The sequence below is a fragment of the Bos indicus genome, chromosome 28, assembly GCF_029378745.1.
Source record: "Bos indicus isolate NIAB-ARS_2022 breed Sahiwal x Tharparkar chromosome 28, NIAB-ARS_B.indTharparkar_mat_pri_1.0, whole genome shotgun sequence".
NCBI classification, from domain to species: domain Eukaryota; kingdom Metazoa; phylum Chordata; class Mammalia; order Artiodactyla; family Bovidae; genus Bos; species Bos indicus.
This window is the reverse complement of record NC_091787.1, coordinates 9,807,889-9,815,649: the sequence shown is the minus strand read 5'-3', so window position 1 is coordinate 9,815,649 and position 7,761 is coordinate 9,807,889.

Sequence of the window (7,761 nt, the reverse complement as noted above, 5' to 3'; positions counted from 1 at the left end):
TTCCCCGTTTTCATCACCAGTTTATTCATATTTTTCCTGTCATGCCTACTGAATGTATTTTACATATAATGCATTGGATTTTTTTTTTACAAGTTAATACCATATTCTAGCTTCAATTTGATCTGAACATAAGAGATCCACTTGTCTGGGGTGGAAGTGCTGGTGAGAAAAGAGTAGGTTATACACACATCCAACATCATAATACTTTTGGAAGAGTGTAAAATTCAGGAGCGTTTTAATACTGACCTCTACAGTGCTTAACTGGATACATATTAAATACGGTGTTACAATACAAGCAGATGTTTTTTATTTTGTCACTGGATATCATGAACACAGTGAAATTTCTAAAGTTGATGGACAAAGAATGTGAGTTTAAGAAAAGGAGCTAGGTACATCATGACCAAAATGATTTGTCAACCTTTGTGATGTGATACATGGGCACAATTCTATACTTACACTTCAGGTAGCAGCTATACTGACCCAGTAAAAGGAGGTTTTTTTTCTTTTTGCACCTTGTGGCACGTGAGATCTTAGCTTCCCAACCACGGATCAAACCTGCGCCCTCTGCATTGGGAGCACAGAGTTTCAATCACTGGACCGCCAGGGAAGTTCCTAACAGGAGCTTAATTCAGTCATGAAGGATGAAGTTGCCAGAAAAGGCATCTCCCCTTGATATAGGTGTGCTCTAATGAGGGCTGAAGGCCATTCAGACCCACCCCTGAGGCCCAACCTAGGAGGTTTTACAAATGGTTAGTGAAAGTCACTCAGTCGTGTCTGACTCTTTGCGACCCCATGGACCATACAGTCCATGGAATTCTCCAGGCCAGAATACTGGAGTGGGTAGCCTTTCCCTTCTCCAGGGGATCTTCCCAATCCAGGGATCAAACCCTGGTCTCCTGCATTGCAGGCAGATTCTTCACCAACTGAGCTATCAAGGAAGCCTTTTACAACTGGTACTCTGGTGCCAATCCATCCATTCATTGACTCACTCATTCACTCACTCACTCACTCACTCATGCATTCATTCATTATTCCTTACTGCCTGGCACTGGGCTGTCTCCTCAGAAAACAGAGGGAACCAGGCAGAGCCAGCCTTCCTGGAGCTTACTCCATGCTGTGTCAGGTACTTAGGATGGAGGGTGTTGAGGAGATAAATCAACAAGGGCAATAAGTAAGAAATGACTTGTAAACTGAATAATGAATCGGTATCATCCACGTTTGTAGAGGGGGTAGGCATAGGAAAAACAGTGATCCTCATGATTAAGGAGCATAGGAAAAACCTTACTGTAGTTTCTTGTTTATAATTAAATTGCTCAAAAACCTGTTATCAGGTGTCTACCATATACCAGGCACTGAGCTAGGTGCTAAAAACACAAATAAAACAAAACATGGGAAGATGATACTTTTTTGTCTCAGCTTCCACTAAGGCACCAGAGCCAAAACGAACAAAAGAAGTGGCAAAGACTCCCACATTTCAAGAGAAATTCTAGAACATCTACATAGGAATTACAGAGGAAGGTGCTGGAAACTGATTCTGAAGCCCTTAGTGCTAAAGGATATAAAAGGGCAGAGGTTTAAGGAGCTAAGAGAGAGACAATTTCTTTGGAGAAAACTGGACGGCTGTCCTATTTCTGAACCTACCCACCCAGTCTGGTGGAAGAGAGGCAGAGAGGAAAGACAAGGGCATTCCTCTCATCTCAAGCCATCTCATCTCAAGCCAGAGGCTAGATGATACTGCTCAGAAAGTGTGAAATAGGTTCCCTGGAGATTCCTGTCTGATTCCTGCCTGAGAAAGGCAAATAGTGAGAGACTTTCCCCGGGGGAGACACAGCCACACAAGCAGGTAACTGCCTATCTACAGACCACAGGTCTATTTTCCTGCAACTTAGCATCCTGTAGTAAAGGAGCCTGGAGAAATGCAAATCACACTACAATGAGGTATCCCCTCTCCCCAGTCACAATGGCCATCATCAAAAAGGCTACAGATAATAAATGCCTGGGAGGGTATGGAGAAAAAGGAATCTTTCTACTCTGCTGGTGGGAATGTAAGTTGGCATAGCCACTATGGAAAACTGTATGGAGGTTCCTTAAAAAACTAAAAATAGAGTTACCATACGATCCTGCAGTTGCACTCCTGGGCATAAATTTGAAGAAAATAGGTTTACTTGGTGGTTCAGACAGTAAAGAATCTGCCTACAATGTGGGAGACCAGAGTTCGATCCCTGGATTAGGAATATCTCCTGGAGGAGAGCATGGCAACCGACTCCAATATTCTTGCCTGGAGAATCCCAATAGACAGAAATGTCTGGAGGGCTACAGTCCATGGGGTTGCAGAGTCAGAGACAACTTAACAACTAAGCTCAGAAACTATGGGTTTCTCTTGTAGCTCAGTTGGTAAAGAATCTGCCTGTGATGCAGGAGACCCTGGTTCAATTCCTGGATTAGGAAGATCCCCTGGAGAAGGAAATGGCAACCCACTCCAGTATTCTTTCTTGGATAATCGTATGGACAGAGGAGCCTTGAAGGCTATAGTCCATGAGGTCACAAGAGTCAGAAACAACTTAGTGACTAAGCCACCACCACCATATAAATATATATATATATATATATATATATATATGTAGTTGTTGCTGTATACACAGTGGAATATTACTCAGCCACAAAAAGAATGAAATTATGCCATTTGCAGCAACATGGATAGATCTAGATATTATCACACAATATGAAGCAAGCCAGACAGAGAAATATTGTATTATATCACTTATATGTAGGATCTATTTTTTTTTTTAAAGGATACAAATGAACTTATTTACAAAACAGAAGTAGATTCACAGACATAGAAAACAACAAACTTATGGTTACAAAGGGGAAGAGGCAGGGAAAGGATAAATGAGGAGTTTGGGATTAACATATACACACTAGTATGTATAAACTCGGAGAAGACAATGGTAAACCACTCCAGTACTCTTGCCTGGAAAATCCCATGGACGGAGGAACCTGGTGGGCGGCAATCCATGGGGTCGCTAAGAGTCAGACACGACTGAGAGACTTCACTTTCACTTTTCACCTTCATGCATTGGAGAAGGAAATGGCAACCCACTCCAGTGTCCTTACCTGGAGAATCCCAGGAACAGGGGAGCCTGGTGGGCTGCCGTCTGTGGGGTCGCACAGAGTCGGACACGACTGAAGCAACTTAGCAGCAGCATGTATAAACTAGATAATCAATAAGGACCTACTATGTAAAACAGAGAACTATACTCAGTATTTTGTAATAACCTATAAGGAAAAAGAACCTGAAAAAAGAATAGATTGTAATACATGTAACTAAATCACTATGCTGTACACCTGAAACTAACATGAAATTGTAAATTAACTATATGTGTGTTTCGTGGCTCAGTCATGCACAACTCTTTGCGACCCCATGGACTGTAGCCTGCCAGGCTCCACTGTCCATGGGGATTCCCCAAGCAAGAACACTGGAGTGGGTTGCCATGCCCTTCTCCAGGGGATCTTCCTGACCCAGAGATCAAATTCTGGTCTCCCACACTGCAGGCAGATTCTTTACCATCTGAGCCACCAGGAAAGCTCAAAATTAACTATACTTCAACAAAAAGCTTCTTTTTCTTTTTTGGTTGTTGTTGTTGAAATTAACTATACTTCAACAAAAAAAATAAAACTAAAATAAAATAAAGGAGCCTAACCAACAGGGCTTCCTGCCCAGCACAAAGAGGTCAGAGATTGGGGGAGAGTGGGGAGGGGAGGAGAGAGCGTCCTTTAAGGAACTTCCAAGTGCAAGTAACTCAGCTCCATCCTTCCTACTCTTCTTCCTCAGCAACCCCCTCCAACCTGGAGGGGGAGAGGCTGCCTGTGGGGAGAAGGGGAGAGGAGGAAAGGACTGAAGTAGAGAAATGAGCAGCTAACCTCATGGTCCATCAGCTTGAGGCTTCTCAGCCAGCTGCCCCCATGCTCCTGGAGAGAGGAAACTTTTTAACGATGTTCAAAGTCGTAATTGTCACACTGGACTGTACTTTTGAGCATTGAACCAACACACTCCTGCAACTGAAAGGGACAGGAGAGTCCTCTAAATTACAGGGTCAAGATTTCATTCATGGAAACAGGCCCAAAGCAAACCTTTAAATAGTTTTAAAGAGAGTGAGAAAAAAGAATAAAGTTGCTTTCCATAGGTCTCTAGTCAGCTCTGGCCTTTCAACATAACAGTTGCACAAAGATGTATGATACACAGCCTTGCCTTCAGGAAGCACACAAAACTTAACAGGAAAAAGGGGGTTAAATCAATTATAACCCAACATGCTAAATTTAGAGCTACAATTGTGGGGCATATGGAATAGAGAAAAAAGGAAGATAAATGGAAGTTTTCGATTTTTTGCAGATGTTGAAGTAGGGTTATCAGACAAAATACAGGCCCTCTGATGAAATGTGAATTTTAGATAAACAAAGAGTAAATTTGTTAGTATAACTTATGTCCCATGCAATATTTTTACTTGCTAAATCTGGTAAGGGTATGCTAAAGGGACAGAGATTGGCCCTGGGATCCCTCTTAATTGATGTAATCTGTTCTCCTTATTGCTCTTGTCCATCCTGGACTCTGGGTTCTACACACATGCCTGTCACACCTGGACCACAGCATACCTGCCACTTATCTACTGTTATATTTATAACTACTTCATTGAGAAATTGTGAGGATGCCAAGGAAGTCATCTCAATATCGTCTCTGTGCTGTGATTTCTCAGTGGTTTCTCTCCAATGCCAACCTCTCTGCCTAAATTCTGAAATTATAATCCAACTACCTACTCAATTAGGTGACACGGTGGTAAAGAATCTACCTGCCAATGCAGGAGATGCCAGGGACTGCAGGTTCGATCCCTGGGTTGGGAAGATCCCCTGGAATAGGAAATGGCAACCTGCTCTAATACTCTTGCCTGGAAAATCCCATGGACAGAGGAGCCTGGCAGTCTACAGTCCATGGGGTCACAAAGAGTCAAACACTATTGAGCAACTAAGCACACACAACTACTCAATCCCTCCATATGGATGGATAGCAGGCTATCAAATTCAGTGCCTCCCACACAGAGAGGGCAACTCCCAAATTTCTTTCCCAAACTTGTCCTTCTTAAGACTTCTCCCATTTCAGTTTATGGTTCTCAGTGGATCAGTCCAAAGACCCAGGAATCATCCTTGGATCAACTCTTTTTCCTTGTTCTCCACATCTTATCCATTGCCAAATCCTACTTCTAAAGATATTCCAGATTTGGTGCTCCTAACAATGCCCACTGGAGGCATCTTTGGCCAAGTCTCCCCCCTCTCCTCTATGTCAACAGCCTCTCTGCTTCCCCTCTTGCTCACTCTACTCCACCCTGTACCACAGCCGTGGAATCTTTTACAAACAAAAATTAGACTATGTCATTCCCCTGCCCCCAAACCCCTCAGCCCTCTTCCCTTTGCCCATAAAGAAAATCCATACCTTTTGTCACATATCCTCAGGGTCCAGCATTCTCTGTCCTTTCTGGCTCCTCTCATCATACTTACCCTCCTCTTTATTCAGTGCATTTCAACCCCACTAGCCTTCTCTACCCATCAGAGAGGCCAAGGTCACCCACTAGCTGCTCCCTCCTATGGGGCACTCTCTCCTGGATTGATACATGACTGGCTACTCACCACTATTCAGATCTCAGCTCAAGCATCTTCTTCAAGAATCCCCCTGACCATTTCTAAGGCACCAGCCATCACCCCATCACGTCTTTCCTCATTCTTCTGCTTTATTTCCTTTGCAGCTGGTTATCACTACCTGAAATTATCTTATGTATTTTCTTTCCAAGCAGAAATCAGAATCCTTGCTGAAGTCATGATAACTAATATCTATTCCCTCCCCCTCAACCCAACAGACTTGTCATTCTGTCATAGGAAAGATAATTTTAGTTTGACAGGATTTGTTCTTTACAAAGCAATGCTGTTTACTATTGCTCTTATTAAAATATTTATAAAATAGTTTCACAATCATTTTCTTCCACCCTCTTTCCAGTTAGGGAGGTTATATTTATCAGTCTAAAGACATCTAGATTATTCTTTTCATAAACGTGTGACATTATTTTTGTTAATGTCCAAACTTATCCTCCACAGATTCTTTAACATGGAACCAATGCTTACTCAGTACTTTAAACTGTAAATAACCAAACTTGTGAATACATATGACTCAGATTTTTTCCTTAGTTTAGATTCAATTTATACCTCCAAAGTAAAACCACACAGTACTGTTCCAATACAGAAACATAGATGGATAGACAAGTTGATAGGGTTCTTTTTTAATACTTCTGTCCTATAGGTATCATTTAAAATTTTACCTAATAAACTGGGACTTTCTTGATGGTCCAGTGGTTAAGACTCTGCTTTCTGATGCAGGGTGCCTGGGTTTGATCCCTTGTTGGGGAACTAAGATCCCACATGCCACGTGGCCAAAAATTAAGAAATAAATAGATTCTCAAATAAAATTGGTGGGTTCCTGACTAAAAAAAAAAAAAAAAAAGAAAGAAGTAGAAATTAAATAATTGTGAAGGGACTTCCCTGATAGCTCAGTTGGTAAAGAAATCACCTGCAAGGAGACGCTGGTTCAATTCCTAGGTTGGGAAGATCTGCTAGAGAAGGGATAGGCTACCCACTCCAGTACTCTTGGGCTTCCCTCATGGCTCAGCTGGTAAAGAATCTGCCTACAATGTGGGAGACATGGGTTCAATACCTGGGTTGGGAAGATACCCTAGAGAAGGGAATGACTACCCACTCCAGTATTCTGGCCTGGAGAATTCCATGCAATTTACCTAATAAGTAAAAATACTTTTGTTTATATATCTCATTACTAAGAAATTTAGTCTTTCAATTTTCCTGTAGGAACTTTGCCTTAGTTTTCTCCTTTTACCTACTAACTTCCATCATTCTGCATGTTTCTCCTGGTAAACTGCCTCACTTTCATTCCTGTAAGATTCTCATTTATATTCCATGTACTAGAAAGTATTTTGCTTAGTCAATTTGTTTTCATTTTCCATTCTTCTGTTTCCAAGTATGGAAATTACTCTTTTGTTCTTAATAAAGCATATGCAAAAATGTCCAGTCTTCTTGCTCTGGCTTCAATTTTTATTTCTTTTTCAGTCTATAGTAATCCAATTTGCATATCCTAAAAATGCATTTTAATTATTTGCTCATCAATCTTAATCTGTTTAGTATAAAATATCTTTAGATAGAAAAAAAAAAAATCCTTGTTTCCAACAATCAGCAGCAGCAAAAACAGCTTATTATTTAGGGAACTACAGCCTCATAGTAGGAATCATTTAACCCCAAATGGATGCTGGTCCCTTCACTGCTTCCCTAAATCAATCTGTCTTAGTTGGTTCAGGCTGCTGCCACAAAAACACCATAGATGGGGTGTTTAAACAACAAACACTTGTTTCTCACAGTTATGGATGCTGGAAGTTCAAGGCCAAGGTATCAGCAGATCCCATATCTCTGAGTGCCCTCTTCCTGGTTTGCAGAGGGCTGCCTTCTCACTGTGTCTTCAAATAGTGGAAAGAAAGAGGAAGTTCTCTAGGGTCTCTTTAAAGGACACTAATCCCATCCAAGAGGGCCCCACCCTCATGACTTAATCATCTCTTAAAGGACCCTCCTCCTAATGCCATCACGTTGAGGCTTAGGATTTCAGCACATGAACTTGGAGAGGAAAGCAAACATTCAGTCCATCACAGGCCTAAGACAAGA